General features: G+C 35.1%; 1 long non-coding RNA gene across 1 annotated transcript; it reads left to right on the top strand.

The window, feature by feature from the left end:
• The first annotated feature begins 13,740 nt into the window (after positions 1-13,740).
• LOC145008995 (uncharacterized) lies at positions 13,741-16,844 on the top strand. Its single transcript, XR_013663710.1, has 3 exons — positions 13,741-13,782; positions 16,419-16,482; positions 16,786-16,844. It is a non-coding gene; the product is annotated as an uncharacterized LOC145008995 (long non-coding RNA).
• Positions 16,845-17,419: the final 575 nt, after the last annotated feature.

The raw sequence follows: 17,419 nt of genomic DNA, 5'->3' as shown, positions 1-17,419 counted from the left end.
TATATATATATATATATATATATATATAATCCGTTTTAATAATTATTTCTTATTTTTATTATAATAAAAAAGAAGGGTTTGACTTCTTTATCCCTAATTCAAATGCATTCAACCTTAAGCCCCTTATTTCTTCCATTGAAACCAAAAGGCTTCCACCTTCCTCCATCGTCTCCATTATCGGAGCTACAGCTAGAGCCGAAGATCTCATCGGAAGGTGCCACCACCTCATATCTTGTGTTAATCTTAAAGATCAATGCCTGCTTCTAAGAAGTTGGTCCAGTTAAGTCTGGTAAACCAGTCAAGACTTGAAGATTAATAATCAACAAAGTATTCAAGAAATAAATGAAGTAAGATTGAATATAATCAATGCAAAGACAATTTAAAAGAAGTAGAATGTAAATGAATGAAGTTTGACTTGTAAGAGATATTGATATGAAGAGAATAGATTGACTGCTTAGTATTCTTGGTACATCACTCATGAAAAATCTTCTCGTTATATAGGAAATGAGAGACTGTGACATTTCCATTTTCACGGCCAGAAAAGACCGATTTGTTTATGCTTTATTTTGAAAATCAGAGTATCATTTTAAAGAAAAGTTTGCGGAATTTATTTCCAGAAAAACATGATAAATATATTATCAAAGCATTTCCGAAGAAATGTATTTTATTCCTTTTAAAACATTGATATGTCATCGTCAATACAGAAACATAAGCATAACCAAACCTTACATTCATTTACATTAATGATCTACATTTCCTTAATCTCTCAGTATAATGTAGCTTCATATCGACACATGTGATGCAAATAAACTTGAGTGGTTCAGGTTGGGAAACCTGGTGAGTACATAGGGTTTTCAACCCACAATAATATAATTATGTTTAATCATTAAACAATCAACCTAATTATCCATCATCACTATCTTCTTTATTTCTTAAGGATCTGCCATAAGAATCATTTATCATTCATTCATTCAGTCCTATGGATTGTACTAAGGAGTAGACACGAAGTCCATTGTTGTCCATGACACAGCTGTCAATATTATCTATTAAGCATAGCTGCCAATATTATCTTGTAGGCGCAGCTGCCAGAATTGTGACATTGTCTATTATGTGCAGCTGCCAAGGCTATGATGTTCTCTATTAGGCGCAACTGCCGATACTATCCTTAGAGCGCAGCTGCTAGGATGTTTAAAGTACATCGTAGATCAAAAACATTTACAAGTTGTGGCGCAGCTGCCAATGCTCATCTATAAGGTGCTAGGTCCATTGCTGAGAATGTTCACCTATAGGGTACTGTGTCCATACTGCCAATGTTCCTCTATATCAACTTTCATCCCTCATCATTCATCTACCCATGCTTTGCCCAACATATTTTGTAGATATAAAATACATATACAGTTTAAATCGTTTAAAACATGTATAAAATCGTTCATCCATCATAGATATCAAGTATACAAATAATATGCACACATAGCATGTAATTTATATAAAATATTTCATATCTATGTGTAAGATGAAAGTAACTATGCACTCACTTGTCAAAGTGATGATTCCAAACTCGGGCAGTGCTTTGATTCTAACGATTCTATTTTCCTTCGACGAAACTTAGCATTATTATCGCTAAATTTTAGTCTAATATTTATTGCAACTAAGTATTAGTCTAGATTCATCATTAACTCAGAGTATACTTCATGATCTATCAAGTAAGGAACAACCAAGTAGGATCATATCGGAGGTAGGGTCCACTTAGTATACGAAGTATACTGTTTGGAAATCCTACTTTAAACACATCACTAAATCACAGCCTAGACATCATCCCCGTAAGTAGATCAATCAGTATAACGACTTGGAATCACTGATAAATCTTGTTTATAGTTTCATAATAATGATAATGAACTTAAACATAACTTATACTTAAAGTAAGGGTAAACATAACTCACTTACAAGGGGGTTTAACAAAGAACCGGACTTTGTGTGGGCAGAACTTCTGAGCCGAAAGCTCTTATTCTCGTAGCCTTCTAGCACTTCGAGACTCACTTCTAGCACTTAGAACTTTCTAGGGATTGGTATGGAGAGATTGGGAGTGTTGAGAGAGAAAGAAGGGTTGTGGTGTGAAGAAATGGGGTGATTCACGCCTCTATTTATAGGCTGCCAGCACCGAGTACGCTAAGCGTAATGGGTTTTTAAGGTTTACCCTAAGCATACTCAAAATTACATTGGGCGTAATGTTCCGCATGTCACGATCTCATGCAAAGCCGTGGGGAAGAAGTTGCGGCTCAGATTGTGCCACGTGTCACTCGTTGGTTACTCTAAAAACTAATTATCTTCTAAAATCCGTAACTTTTGCATACGAGCTCCGTTTTTGACGTTCTTTATATCCACGCGTAGGTGGGACCGTACTCTACAACTTTCTTTTTGACTCCGTTGGCTAATTTGACATTATTTTTAAAGTTATATTTTAACAGGCCGTGACAAGAAAAGTTCGTTAAAATTTCATAACTTCTTCACCTGACACCTGACGTCCATTTTCGGCTGTCTTTTTACCGTTGAGCTACTATTAATGAGACCTTAGATTCTAATTTAGGTTATGTTGGCTAAAAATTGGTCGATCTAGTATTTGAATTCCAGGTTGTATACTGTTATGCGAAATCTTTGAAAAATCATAACTTCCTTATACGAAGTCAAATTTTGACGTTGTTTTTATGCATGCTCTCGGTTTAACATATACTACAACTTTCATTTAGATCTCTAAAGCTAAATAGTAGTTTATAAAAAAAAATCACTTTTTACGATTCCCAGTGCCATGCCGGTTTTGCCGTAAAACTTCGGCAGGTTATAACTCCTTCGTTATAACTCGGATTTCGGCGTTCTTTATATGTACAGAACCCTTGTAACATATACTATAACTTGGTTAAGATTATTTATTCTTAATAATCTTCTATTAAAAAATCATTTTTGATGCTTATTGTCTCTAAATTGACTAGCCCAAATCTGCGAGCGTTATAGAGACATAGTACAAACCGATAACACATTCTAAGGACTGCTTACAACTAACTGTTTGACAATATGACACTTAAAAGATTCACATGATTTTGTCCTAAGAACTGTTAAATAAATAAAAAGGTAAAAATCATTAAATGCTTCGGAACTCTTCACATCTCGGACACAGGTTGACTTCGAATCTTAATTTGTTCGGATTGATAGAGGTTCACTTCTTATGCATTAGCAATCTCCCCCTAAGTGAACTTAGCAATCAATCAACTCAGATGGCATCTTCAGATATGAAAATGTAATCACTGTACAACCATTTCGGACTTCCAAATACCATTTGAGATGCTTGATGAACTTATTCTTCACATGCTCAAGAGCATCACTCTTAGCAGCATTGGCAATGAACTTTTGCAGAATGGTTGAAGGAACGAGATTCTTATCAAAACTCGGAAAAATTCTTTTATGTTAGTCTTCTTCTTCAGATAGAAGTATCCGAGCTAAGGTTCTTCAATTGATACTTCTACCAAAATTTGAGCTTCAGGCGGTTCACAAGTAATTTTTGCCAACATAAAGCATAATAGATTAGATTTCGTTTTGGCATCATTAGATAGTGACATTGATGAAGAAATTATATGTGATGATTCATCTGACTTGTGTGTCTCTAATTCTGAAGTAATCTAAAAAACAACTCTAGTACCAATCAAGCCTAAATCATTATATAACTCATGTGGGTGTGAGTCGATAGTCATTTGGTTCAAACTCTTAGGTCCTAGATCGTTAGTCTTATTGGAATGTTTGGTTGTTAGAATATTTTATGGATTCAGGAGGTTCAATGACCAATTGGTTTATATCATGTGAATAGTAAAGGTTTGTTGGATTGAAGTATTAGTTGTGAATCGAAAGTTACTTGTTGAATGCTTGCATCTATGGAGCCTGTTTAATTGTGGGGTTTTAGGAGTTTGGTTACCAATAATGGGTATTGGTCTTGAAACTTTAGCTCAAGAAGTTCGTGTAAATGTCTTGAAGAATTTGCATGGCGGCTATACATGTGAGCTAACGTGGGAGTTTAGATGCAATTCAACATTCTTGGATTGACCATTATTATGCTTGCGAGAGTGGTGGGTTAGTGATGACTTTACAGGAATCAAGTGTGTATTTGAGGTCTTTTGGGAATTCAGTATTTGAGATTTGTTGAAACTCATGAGTGGGATGTTCTGGGAATCCATTCTATATGGTTTAGTGGTGATCCTAGTTAGGGACTAGGGGTAGGTGTGACAAGAGGATGATCATCAGTCTTTGGGTATGGTATCTATAATTTAGACTGATGGGTCCCTAGTTTTGGGAATTATATTATTGGAGCTGGTTTGTAGTACCAATTTTGAGAGTTTCTGGGATTAAATAGTTTTCGCTATAAGATAGGCCTTACAGTTGGGGAGAAAGAGGTCGTTGTTGTATTTGAGTGTCTTCAAGTGTTGGGTTGTTTGTTGACATCAGTAGGGTTCTGAGTGGTCTCTTACGTTTTTTTATGGATACTTTAATTTTATAAAGGGGTTAGAGGGAACATAAGGATTGTGTTGGTGCTGTTTTCAGAGATCTAAACCGAGATGGATTTCGAGGACAAAATTCAATTTAAATGAGGCAGAGCTATAACATCCAGTTTCAAGATGTTTCTTATTTCGGGTTTATGGAATGTAATTCGAAAATAGAGTTTAAACAAAAAAGTTATAATTCTTTGAAGTTGGAGTGGATTTGGGTGAAAACCTGCCGTCATAAGGTGACAAGCATGTTGTCACGAGGTGAGAGATGTCATGAGGTGACAAGCAGATTGGCATGATGTGACTGTTAGACAGCCCAAACCAATATTTCTTTAGGGTTTTCTATGTATTTCAAGGTAAAGATGTTGATACATGAAAGTGAACCTATAGCAATCCAAAGTCAAGCCATTCTGATGGGATATGCATTCCGAAGTATGATGAGTTATGAAATGAAGCTACTTTTGAAATGAAGTCAAGTCCAAGAAGCACCTTGTAGTTAGTTCTATTTTGAGTATGCATTATTGTATTTTTGCCTTTGTTCTATTATAAAGTTCATAGGACAGGATTGAGAAAATCCTGTGTGTCAACTTTTTAACTTTGCAGCTTTACATAGTTCATGCAGTCTTGTTAGGTTGTTGTTTTATCACCCATTGGCTATTTAAATGCAATATACCAATTTTTGAGCAACATTCTGATTCACGTAAATACTAAATATTTTGCAAGTCAAATCATTCTCTCTTTCATTCTCATTGTTCTAAAAGTTTCTTTACTTTGTTCATACTCATTCTTACATACTTTAATACTTGTTGAACTTCTCATTTCAAGCTAATAATGATTTATTAGACTTCCATGTACTCTTAATATTAGTAGTAAACATTGATCCTAAGTTAATTCAAGGTTTAAGTTTTAAAACCTTGTCCGCATACCTTTTCTTGCACTCTCAATTGGTATCAAAGCCTAAGTGGTTGCCCTTTGAATCCAAATGAGCAAATTGTAGTTGATTTGAGATTACCTTGGTATCTCATTTATTTCTGTGTTCAGGATAGAAGTTCTTTTATATACCACTTGAACTCTAATAATTTAACTTTAATGGCTACTCCTAATCCAACTCAACAAATGTATCCAATGCAAATAGAAAATAACGTGGGTTGCCCAATAAGTCCCCCATTGCTAGTTGTTGAAGACTGATCACTGGAAAGTTAAAACGAAGAGATTTTTACTTGGTAAGGAAAAAGATGAATCCCTTCGTTCTCGTAAGCATCATTTTAGATTTCTTTTAACTCTTGGATATTCAACCTTCTTGACTTACTGACTTCATCCATACTCATATTTAACTTCTTAACAACCCAGTATGTGTGATGCTCCAACTCTACTGGACGTCGACACGATTTCCCAAAAACTATTCGATATGGTGAGATGTCGATTGAAGTTTTGGATGTTGTCCAGTGAGCCTAAAATGCATCATCCAATCGAATACTCCAGTCCTTATTGATTGGATTGATGGTTTTTTCAACAATACCCTTGATTTGCCAGTTAGAAGCTTCAGCTTGCCCATTGGTTTGTGGGTGACATGCAGTTGACACTCGATGCGTAACACCATAACTCTTAAGAACTACCTCGAGGGTGTGGTTGCAGAAGTGTGTTCCCCGGTCACTGATGATGGCCTTAAGAGTTCCAAACCTAGTAAAAATATTAGTTTTGACAAAATCAACCACTACCTCCGCGTCATCTGTCCAAGTATCTTTTGCTTAACCTATTTTGACACATAATACACTGTTGGTAAGATGTACAAAAACCCAAATGATGGTGGAAATGGACCCATGAAGTTTATCACCTAAACATCAAAGATCTCACATACTAAAATCAAAGTGACTAGCATTTGATTTTGAGAGGTTAAGGACCAGGTCATTTGGCACCGATCATAGGTTTTACAAAACAAGAACGCATCATGAAAAATATGCGGCTAGTAAAGACCGTTGTCCAAAAACCTTGCGTGTGGTGTGTTATGGACCACAATGCCCTCCACAAGCTTCTGTGTGAAAGAAATTCAGAATTGATTTTATTTCATCTTGTAGTACACATCTTCTAATCACCTTATCATAACAATATTTCCATAAGTAAGGCTCATCCCAAATGTATTGTTTCACCTCCTTCTTTATTTTGTCTTTTTGGGCTCGAGTGAGGTCGAAAGGGAGTTATTTCGAGACCAAGTAATTTACTATATCAACAAACTATGGTGGAATCTGAACATCGAAAAGATGCTCGTCTGTTTCCATACATCTTTGAAGAATTTTATGAGGTTTTTAAGGCATATATCAAAAGAGTATCTATACACAATAAAGTCGCCCATAAAGACTTCTTTAATATTTTCTAAATACTCAGAAAAAATACTTACCATACACCTTTGGAAGGTGGCAAGTGTGTTGTACAGTTCGAAGGGAATATGTATGTAAGCAAAAGTTTCGATCAGTTAGGTGAAAGTTGTTTTCTCCTGATCTTTTGGAGCAACTAAAATTTTATGAAAGCCTGAGAATCTGTCCAGACAACAGTAATGTGACTTTCTAGCAAGTCTTTCCAACATCTAATCGATGAACGAAAGTGGAAATTGAGCATTTCGGGTGGCAACATTTCATTTCCTGTAGTCGATGTAGACACCTCATCCATTTTGAACTTGAGTTAGGACTAACTCTCCTTCTTTATTTTTCACCATTGTCATTTCAGCTTTCTTCGATACAACTTGAACTGGACTTACCCATTTTCTGGCAGATATCGGGCATATCATTCTAGCATCCAAAACTTTCATTATTTCCTTCTTAACCACTTCCATCATCGGAGGGTTCAATCTTCGATGTGTTACTTGTCAGCCCTTAAAATCTTCTTCCATCAGTATTTTTTTTACATGCATAAAGATGGGTTGATTCCTTTTATATCAGCAATGGTCCACCCGATAGTGTTCTTCTACTACTTTAGAATTCTAATTAGTTCAAATTCTTCTTTTTCTGACAACTTGTTAGATTTAATAACTGGAAGTGTTTCCTCTTCTCCAAGAAATACATATTTTAGATGTTTTGGTAGACTCTTTAGGTCCATGATGGTGCTTTCACTAAAGAAGGAAAAAGTTTGGATTTAGAATCAGGTAACTTTAGAATCTAATTGTCATACCTGAGTTTCCTCTACTGGTCCATGTGAGCTACCATTCCCTACACTTTTTTTTATCAACAACATATTTTTCTGATAAAACGTGGGCTGCATTAACAGACAAATTTCTTTGGAGTACTAAAGCTAGTGACTCTCTATTAGTAATCTCAAAATCTTTAGCAATTAATGGTTCGATTACATTTATAAAATTAAGAGATGATATATTGTCTGGATAACACATTGCATCATAAATATTGAAGTTGATAACTTCACCATTAAATTACATGCAAAGGGTACCATCATAAACAATTATTTTAGTTCTTGCGGTTTTAAAAAATGGTCTCCCTAAAAGAATACAATAGAAATTCGGTGAGTCATCATCTCCCATATCTAAGACATAAAAAACAATTGGGAATATTAAATCATTCACTTGGACCAAAACATCCTCTAGTACACCTTTTGGGTGTACTAGTGAACGGCCAACCATCTGAATGATAACACTTGTTCTTTTTAGTGGACATACCCTGATAGTTTTAAAAACTAAATAAGGTAAAACGTTTATTGAAGCTTCGTAGTCCAGCATAGCACCCGACACTGAAATATTCCCTAACTTGCAATGAACAATGAATACCTCTAGATCCTTGCATTTTGGGGGTAACGTTTTCTATAAAACAGTTGAAACATTTTCGTTGACTTTGGTTTTTTTGTTACCTTTTAGTTTTCTTTTTGAAGAACATAGTTCTTTCAAAAAAAAAATTCATATCAGGGTAGCTTTTTATAGCATCTAGAAATGTAATATTTACCTTAAAATTTCTGAAGAAATCCATGATCTCTCTATCATCCTTCTCTTTTTTCTTGTTTTTCAATCTTGAAGGAAAATGTGAAAGAGGGTTTTTTACCTCAGCTTCCGTTTCATATTTTTTCTATACCTCTTCAGTCATTTCAGAACCACCATCTCCTCTTCTTCTTCCTCTTCTTACTGATCTGGTCCATCGTAGCTTTTACCAATTTTGTGAGTCGCAACACAAGCATTGTGCTTTGGGTTTTTCTCTATCTGAGATGGGAACTTCCCTTATGCTTGTGCTTCCAGCTTGCTCATAGAATTCATGAGTTGTGATACCTACTGCTCCAGATTTTTTGTACCAGACTTGGTCACATTTTGAAAAGCTTGGGGTACTAATAGCAAGATATTTATTAATGTCTTCTAGAGACATGCTGGAACTGCTAGCTTGCTGCTAAATATGTGGTTGCTGAAAATCGGATTGAAGATGATTATGCTGAAAAGATTTTTGTTGAAATCCAGGAAGATATTGGAATTGATTTTGTTGCTGGGGTTTTTGCTGAAAGTTGTTCTTGTCAATAGAATTTGACTACTAACGGAGCCGTGTTTCGTATCACATTCCCCTCTTTTTCAAGCTTATAACGAAACACCCAATTTAATCCTACAACAAATACATCCTTTGGAGTTGGAATAAGTCTCCAAACCTTGTTGCGTTCAAACTCATTGAGCTCCTCCTGCATTGCTTGCACCTAATCAAAATGATCAAGATCAATATCAACATTTTTGGGTTCAATTTTGGAGATAAACAAATTGAACATGCAAAATTCCACTTTGGAGAATAATGCAGTCTGCTTCGCCTTTTGTTGTGCTCTCGTAAGAACTCCTGAAGATACTTCTCTGATTACTTGCTTTTTAGGATGATCTCTGGTCCATATTAGTAGTGGAGGGTAGTTCGGATTGTAGGATGGATCTAGTTCAGCATTCACTTCTTCAAAGTCTGACTGGATATCTGAATCATCATTTGTATTCGCATTATCCCCCTTAAATGATGGATTTGGCTCTACATCTGGAATTGAATTCCCCCCCCCCTAGAATGGTGGTTCAAAGCTGATTTCAGGGACTTCATTCTCCCCTTGAACAAGTGTGTTAGATGAAGAGGTTGATGTGAAACCCTCCCCCTGAGGTGGAGCATTCACAGCTTATGGTTGAGATGGAATGTCAGAGCCATTCGGAGTAGGTGGCTCGTGTTCAACATCTTTTATAGCATCATCAATAATCTTTTTTAGCTCGTCATCCTTGTTATTTGTTGCCTTGGATTCCTAAGAGATCACCTTCTCTGGGTCATTAAATAGATTCAGAAATTTCTCATAAAGATCAGAAAGAGGAATTGTCATTAGATTGGTTGTGGGAAAATTTTCCTCTGATTTAGAGTCAGTCTTCTGAAACGTCTTTAAATAATTATCATCAAAAGTGACATAATAGGTCTCGTCTATTTTCCTTGTCTTTTGTTGAAAACCCTATATGCCTTCGAAGTCAGAAAGTACCCCAAGAAAATTCCTTCATCTGCTTTCACATCAAATTTATTTCATTGCTCCCTTGAATTGAAAAGAAAACACCTGGAGCCAAAGACATGAAAGAACTTAACATTAGGTTTTCTTTTATTAAGAATTTCCTAAGGGGTGATGGGGAATCGTTTATTAAGGAGAGATCAATTTTGAGTAAAACAGGCTATTTCGATCGCTTCTACCCAGAAATCGAGTGGCAGGTTCGCAAGCGAAACCATGATCCTCGCAGCTTCGTATAGAGACCAGTTTCATCTTTCAACGACTCCGTTCTGCTGAGGAGTATAAGGAGCTAAGAAGTAGTGAGCAACTCACTTTTCAGTCAGGAATTCTTCAAACACATGGTTTTTGAATTCCGAACCATTGTCGTTGCGAACGTTTTGGACAACCTTTCGTAGTTGAAGCTCAATCATCTTGATAAAGTCCTTAAGATTGGAAGTGGCTTCAGATTTCTGCTTAAGAAAATAAACCTACGTAAATCTAGAAAAATCACCAGCGATAACTACAATGCACTTGTTACCACCAATGCTCTAGATGGCAGATGGACCACAAAGATCTATATGTAAAAGCTCAAGTGGCTCGATCACTTTGGTGTTTATGATTGTTGAGTGAATCTTACTACTCTGCTTCCCTAGTTCGCAGGCCATACAGAGATGATCCTTCTCAAAGTTCAGCAATGGGAGCCCTGTCACATGATCACAAAGTACGAGTATGTTGACATCTTTGAAGTTGAGATGTAAGAGCCTTCGGTGCCAAAGCCAACTGTCATCCGAAGATGCTTTCGTAAGAAGGCAAATGGCTGGATTTCCTTTAATGGGTTTCAGATTAAGTGAATACATCTCGCCTTTTCGCTTGGACTTCAACATCACTGTTTTGGATTTCTTCTCGATTGTCTCAGATCCCTCATCATCGAACGACACTTTCAAGCGTGTACCTATAACCAATTGAGATACACTGATTAGGTTGTGTTGCAAGCTTTCCACATAGGCTACCTTTCGAATAGAGAATTCTACATTCGTAATCATCCATAGCCCTTAATTTTCCCAGGAGAGTTATTTCTAAAATTGACTCTCCCTCCATCCTTCAGTGATCTGAACCCTCTCAACTCTTCCTTCCTTCCTATCGTGTGATGCGAGTAGCCACTATCAATGTACCATTTGGAGTCAAACTGCTCTTCATGAATCACCTACAAAAATCAAAGAGATTTAGGAACCCAAAGTTGTTTAGGTCCACGTGAGCTTTTCATAGTTATAGGAAAAGTAATTGCTTCATCAACCAAGTAAGAAGTCAAAGAGATAATGTAATGACCTAAATTCTCAAAAGAAAGTTTTCATTGTTAGATAGTCAAAAACATTTTTCCATAAACCATAAAATCTCAATATATTTGTTTTCAAGATTATAACAACAACAATATTATTCCAATCATCAGAGTGTCCCGTAAAAATGCCTGAGAGAGAGTGCATGTCACGTCATCAAGCTTTTCTATTGCCCTTTGGCTCGGATGTACCTGAAACAAATCCACAAACTGTAAGTTAATGCTTAGTGAGTTCCCCAGAGCATACCCTGCATAATCCATATAAACACGTAATCATATTAGTTATAAAAGCTACATAAACCACATAATCCATGCATACAAACATATAGGGAAGCCCTAGAAACCCTCCAAAGTCTTACTCCGAGTGCCATGGGAAACCCCACATGGTCTTAGCCCATTGTCTTGGGAACCTCCCGAGGTCTTGACCTAGGACACCAAGGAAACCCTCCAAGGTCTTACACTTAAGTGCCTCGAGACCCCCCCCCCCCCCCCCGAAGTCTTTACCTAGGATGTCGTGGAAACACTCCAAAGTCTTATACCTAAGTTCCCCGGGAACCCCCCGAGGTCTTCCATATAAGTATCAAAGATACAACTAGCATATCACATATCACATAATCCTGAACAATAATACCATTAACCCACATTAAGGTTGGACATAATCCAAATTAAAGGACCCAAACCCCAAGTCCTTTTACAATGGCCCCAAAGTCTTCCTTTGCTAATGGGCCCAAAGTCCATGTTCAAATCATTAATGGGCCTCATGGCCCAATAAAGCTCAACCATAGGAACCATGGCCCAAAACAAATAAGTTGGCCCACTAACTCAAAACGTAACCAGGCCCAATGACTAATTAAGGCCCAAAGTCTTACAATCCCAAAACAAGTCCGAGTCCATTTGATGTGTGTACGCCTTGCGTACCACCCTGGTATGCGCAACGTACTGAGTCCCTGAGCCATACACGCTGTGTACTCTAAGTTACACCCAGCGTACAAACATATTAAGCATATTTCTATTAAGTGTGTAATACTCGATGTTCTAATGTCCAAACTTTAGATCTGATTTCATTAAGATGTCCTAAGGCATAAGGTTGGCAACTTTATGCCTTTGCATGTCCTATATGCTCCCAACAACCCATTAAGACCTTTCTAAGAGTCTTAGTCCATACATGAGGTCAAATCACCCATCAAGACTCCATTTTTATGCTATGAATGGACCAAAGGACTTCAGATCTATCCTCCCTAAGCTTTGGAGTTTCTTAAACTCTCAAGAGGTGGTTCAAGAACACAAAAGGGACTAAGTAGAAAACCCTAGCTCTAGAAATGGGAGTGATAACCAAGGTGAAAGCTTTTTACCTCCTTAAGCTTCCTAGACTGCTCAAAATGTAAGATCCAGAAGTTCTTCGTTTAAGCTTGTTTCATCTTCTTTTTGGTAGCTAACATACAAAAAGTATGGTGTTTAAACACTCAAAAGCTCAAGAACACACTCTCAAATGATTTTAGGGTTTTCAGGGACGTTTAAAGGTGAATGAGGTTGGTTAGGGTGAAGCTCAAATGAGATAAGGATGATTATATAGGTCTTAATTCCGGAAATTAGGGTTTGAACATCCGTCACATAGGTCCCACATACCCTTTGGTACGCCCAGCGTACGTGCTGGCCCTTCGCGATCATCCATGCATGGTACACTAAGCGTACTCATGAAGTACGCCCAACATACTTAAGAGACTATTATGCAATATTTATAATTTCAAGGGCTTCAAATGTGATACCTGATTTGGAGTGTTACAGATACAGTTGAACTCGTAATGCTTGAAGTTCATGTTCCATGTCTATAACCTGCATAAACACTTTTTTATCTAAAACTAAAAACCGGTACAATTATTTGCAAAATTTTGGCCTTTTTAATAATTAGTAAACTATTGTTTTTATCAACTCCAGGTAATCTAACCCATAACAAATGATACATTGATAGTATATTAATATATCTTTGCTTTATAAGTGACAATAGAACAAGATCACCAAATTAATAATAGAGGCTACAGATGCAAAACAAGGATTTGTTCGTTTATTAACTAGGTGTGGATTTGGATATTGAATGGCTAATTTTAACTATAGACACTCCAGTAACTTAAAAAGACAAGGTATTACAAACATTCAAGACCAGATCCATTTGATCTCTTCCACAATCTTATATCTTTTTGTTATTGTAGTGCATACCAAAAAAAATTAATAACCCTAGAAACTATCATGAAAAACAAAATCCTCCAACCAATTAGCTTTCTCTGGCTCCAAGTCTCCATTTTCACCTAAAATTGTCCCCACTTTTTTCCTGTATTTCTTTGACTTCATTAAAACATAAAGAACCCACAACAATTCCTAAGGGATTTCTTTTGAAGTGATGGAATCTGGAAAAAAAAGGCAAGAAGAAGGATGGTGACATGTTAACACTAGTGACAGCAAGAGGTAAATTCTTTTGATGGTATGCCATTTTGAAGGTAATTAAAAGGCAATGGCAATATGGTCCATTTATTTCTTTTTTTAATTTTAATGGTTTACAAATATAAAAAATGATTATAAACTATTAAAAAAATAAATTTGGGTAAATTTGATATTTTAAAAGATTAAGGATAAATACGATATTTAGATGTTAGGCCGGGTAAATATGATATTTTGACATTTAATAAGGATATGTACGGAATTCTTCCTAAACTTTGAATGTATTTTTGTATAATTGTATTTTCTAGGGGATTTTAAATTAGAAAAATGTTGTTTTTAGTTAAAAGCATTTGTTAATGTGAAACATGGAACTTGCAAAAAAAGGAAAAAAAAGAGTCACATTCCTACGTACCCTAGTTTGTTTTTCTAGATCTACCATTCATAGAGGCATACATTGTCAATGAGGGATACTTATCAAAAGGCACATATTATCCATCAATGATACTAATAAAAAGAGTCGAATGCCTTTAATTGGAAATCTAGAAAACAACGTTTTCTAGAAGAATTTTTTTTCTTTTTTTTCTAGAGGGTAAATAGCATAAAAAATATTATTTTTACACAGAAATTCAATTTTGACACCGTGTTTTTTTTGTGTCAATTTTAACACTGTATTTTCCGATTTGTTACAATTCTGACCACTTGACCGGTTAACCAGTTTACATGCTGACGTGGCATGATGACATGATATGCTGACGTGTCAAAATTTAATTTTTTTCACACAAAAGCACTAAGTTTTCATTTTTTTTTTCCGATTTTGACACTAAGTTTAATTTTTTCTTTCAACTTTGTCATTATGTTTTTTTGTTCCAAATCGAACATTATTTTTTCCAATTTTGTTCAATATTAACAATTTTCTATTTGAAACCATATAAATATTTTTTTAATACATTTAAACCGTATAAATATGTTTTTTTTTTTTCATTTAAAAACCATAGTTTTATACAAATACAATTTTTTTTACACTCAAACCATATTTTTATATATAAATATGTATTAGTTATATAAAAATTCTATTTTATATTAAATATGCAACTTTAAAATGTGTTTGGAGGTTTGGAGGCGTGTAGTCGATCAAAACTCGGATATCAAGTTTGCAACCCATCAAATTTTTACATCTTATTAGAAACTTATTGTTAGTTTGATTCTCATTATATAACTAATACTTTGAATGTAAGAAAAAAAACACCTTGTATTTAAATAAAAATATGGTTTTTAAACGAAAAAAATATGTTTATACGGTTTAAAATGCAATAAAAAAATATATTTATACGGTTTCAAATGGAAAATAGACAAAATTGAACAAAATTTGATAAATGATGTTCGATTGGAACAAAAAAAACATAGTGTCAAAATTGAAATAAAAAATTAAACTTAGTGTCAAAATTGAAAAAAGTGAAAACATAGTGTTTTTTGTGGAAAAAAAATCAATTTTGACACGTCAGCATATCATGTCAGCATGCCACATTATCAAAACTAACACATCATCATGCCACGTCAGTATGTAACATGGTTAACCGGTCAAGTGATCAGAATTGTAACAAATTGAAAAACACAGTGTTAAAATTGACACAAAAAAAAACACGGTGTGAAAATCGAATTTCTGTGTAAAAAGAGTGTTTTTTGTGTCATTTACTCTTTTCTAGATGAATAGACGTCATCACATCACAAGTGTGGAATGGAACCGAATAATGCAGCTGTTGGAAAAGCTAAGGATTATCCTCTTCCGATAAAGAGATCACGAAAGTGTGTAACAAATCAAATCATCAATAAACGATTAAAAATGCAAGAAAAAAATTAATATAAATATATAGCACTTAACAATGACATAGATTAATCTTGTCACAAAAATTATAAAAGTTAACATATATCAAACATAGACCAACAAAATGCCACTCCTACAAAATCGAAAGGGAGTAAGGAACACAAGAGTAACTTCTATAAAACTCAAGGTTTTTGAAAACTTATCATGGTTTCGTCATGATGTGTCATGACTTCAATGCTCACATCATGTTCTAACAAAGTGTCACCTTAAGTCATATATATAAAATGAATAATAAGTAGAATATATATATATATATATATATATATATATATATATATATATATATATATATATATATATATCATCTTAAGTTACGACTTAAAAAATACCGTCTTAAGTCACGACGTAAAAATTTAAATCTTGACATTACCATCAAATTCACGGCTAGCGTTATTTAGAATTATGTTATTTAATATTTATTGATTCCAAAAAGATAAATAAAAATTTGAAGACTTTTTAAGTAAGGATAATGACTTGAAAGGGTAACGAACTTTCGACTTTGTTCACATTTAGTCACTAAACTGTTTTTTATTATCTATTTGCCATTGAACTATTGAAACTGTTCACATTTTACCCTGATGACCGGCTGTTACCGGTCATAAAGGTAAAATGTGAACAGTTTCAATAGTTTAGTGGCAAATAGATAACGAAAAAAAGTTTAGTGACTAAATGTGAACAAAATCGAAAGTTCGTTTCCCTCTAAAGAGTTCAATGGCTAAATGTGAACAAACCTCCTATTGTATTATGCTTTAGCAAATTATTTATTTTTGTTTAATTGTAGCAACATTTGTTGATGAAGAAATCTATGAAATAAAAAAAACAAAATGTGACATCAGGATTTCCAGGTATCATAATTTAAGTATTTTTCTTTTGAGTTAAGAAGAGAGACTCGACAAGTTGATGCCTCAACTCGTCGAGTAAGGTCGTGACTGATGACTCGGATTAATGAATGGACTCGACTAGTCGACGAGGCGACTCGACGAGTCTGCGTTGTTGGCAGAAACCCTAAATTTGGGCCCGAGCCATATTTAAAGGCACTTATGGCCTTCAACTGCAACTACCTTTCCCATAAGTAAGAACCCTGGCGAGCTTGAGTGTGTAGAGTGAGAGGAAGATTTATCTTGAGCTTTTTGGTGTGATTTTGCAAGAAAGGAGAAGAATTCCAGCAAGAGGGACCAAGGAAGGTTATTGTTCTGAGTTATTCAAGCAAGGAGCTTCATTCAGAGGTACAAAAATGAACCCCTTTCCTTCCCTATTATGTAGATTCCATTTTGGGGTTAGGGCTTGAATCACTTCATCTTTGGGGTTTTGAATGCCTCAAACCCCTCTTGCAAGTTTGTGTTATAGATCTGGACTCTTCTAGGTCCAGAAAGCAAAGAATATGAAGCTTTAGTAGAGTAAACCTTAGGGTTTAAAGTTAGGAATCTGGACCCTTCTAGGTCCAGAGAGCCTAGGTCCAGAGAGCCGAGAATATGAAGCTTTAGTTGAGTAAACCTTGGGGTTTGAAGTTAGGAAGCATTTATGGGATTTTTATGGTATATATAGTTACTTTCATCTTACACATAGATATGAAATATTTTATATAAATTACGTGCTATGTGTGCATATTATTTGAATACTTGTTGTCTATGTTGGATGAACAATTTTATACATGTTTTAAAAGATTTAAACGGTATATTTATTTTATATCTACAAATATGTTGCAGATGAAACATGGGTAGATGAAATAGTTGGTGTGTGATGAAATAAAATGATGAAAGATAAGTGATGATAGAAAGGTGA

This window comes from Lactuca saligna, chromosome 8 (genome assembly GCF_052625555.1).
Source record: "Lactuca saligna cultivar CGN05327 chromosome 8, ASM5262555v1, whole genome shotgun sequence".
NCBI classification, from domain to species: Eukaryota; Viridiplantae; Streptophyta; class Magnoliopsida; order Asterales; family Asteraceae; genus Lactuca; species Lactuca saligna.
This window is presented reverse-complemented; position numbering and strand designations above follow the sequence as displayed.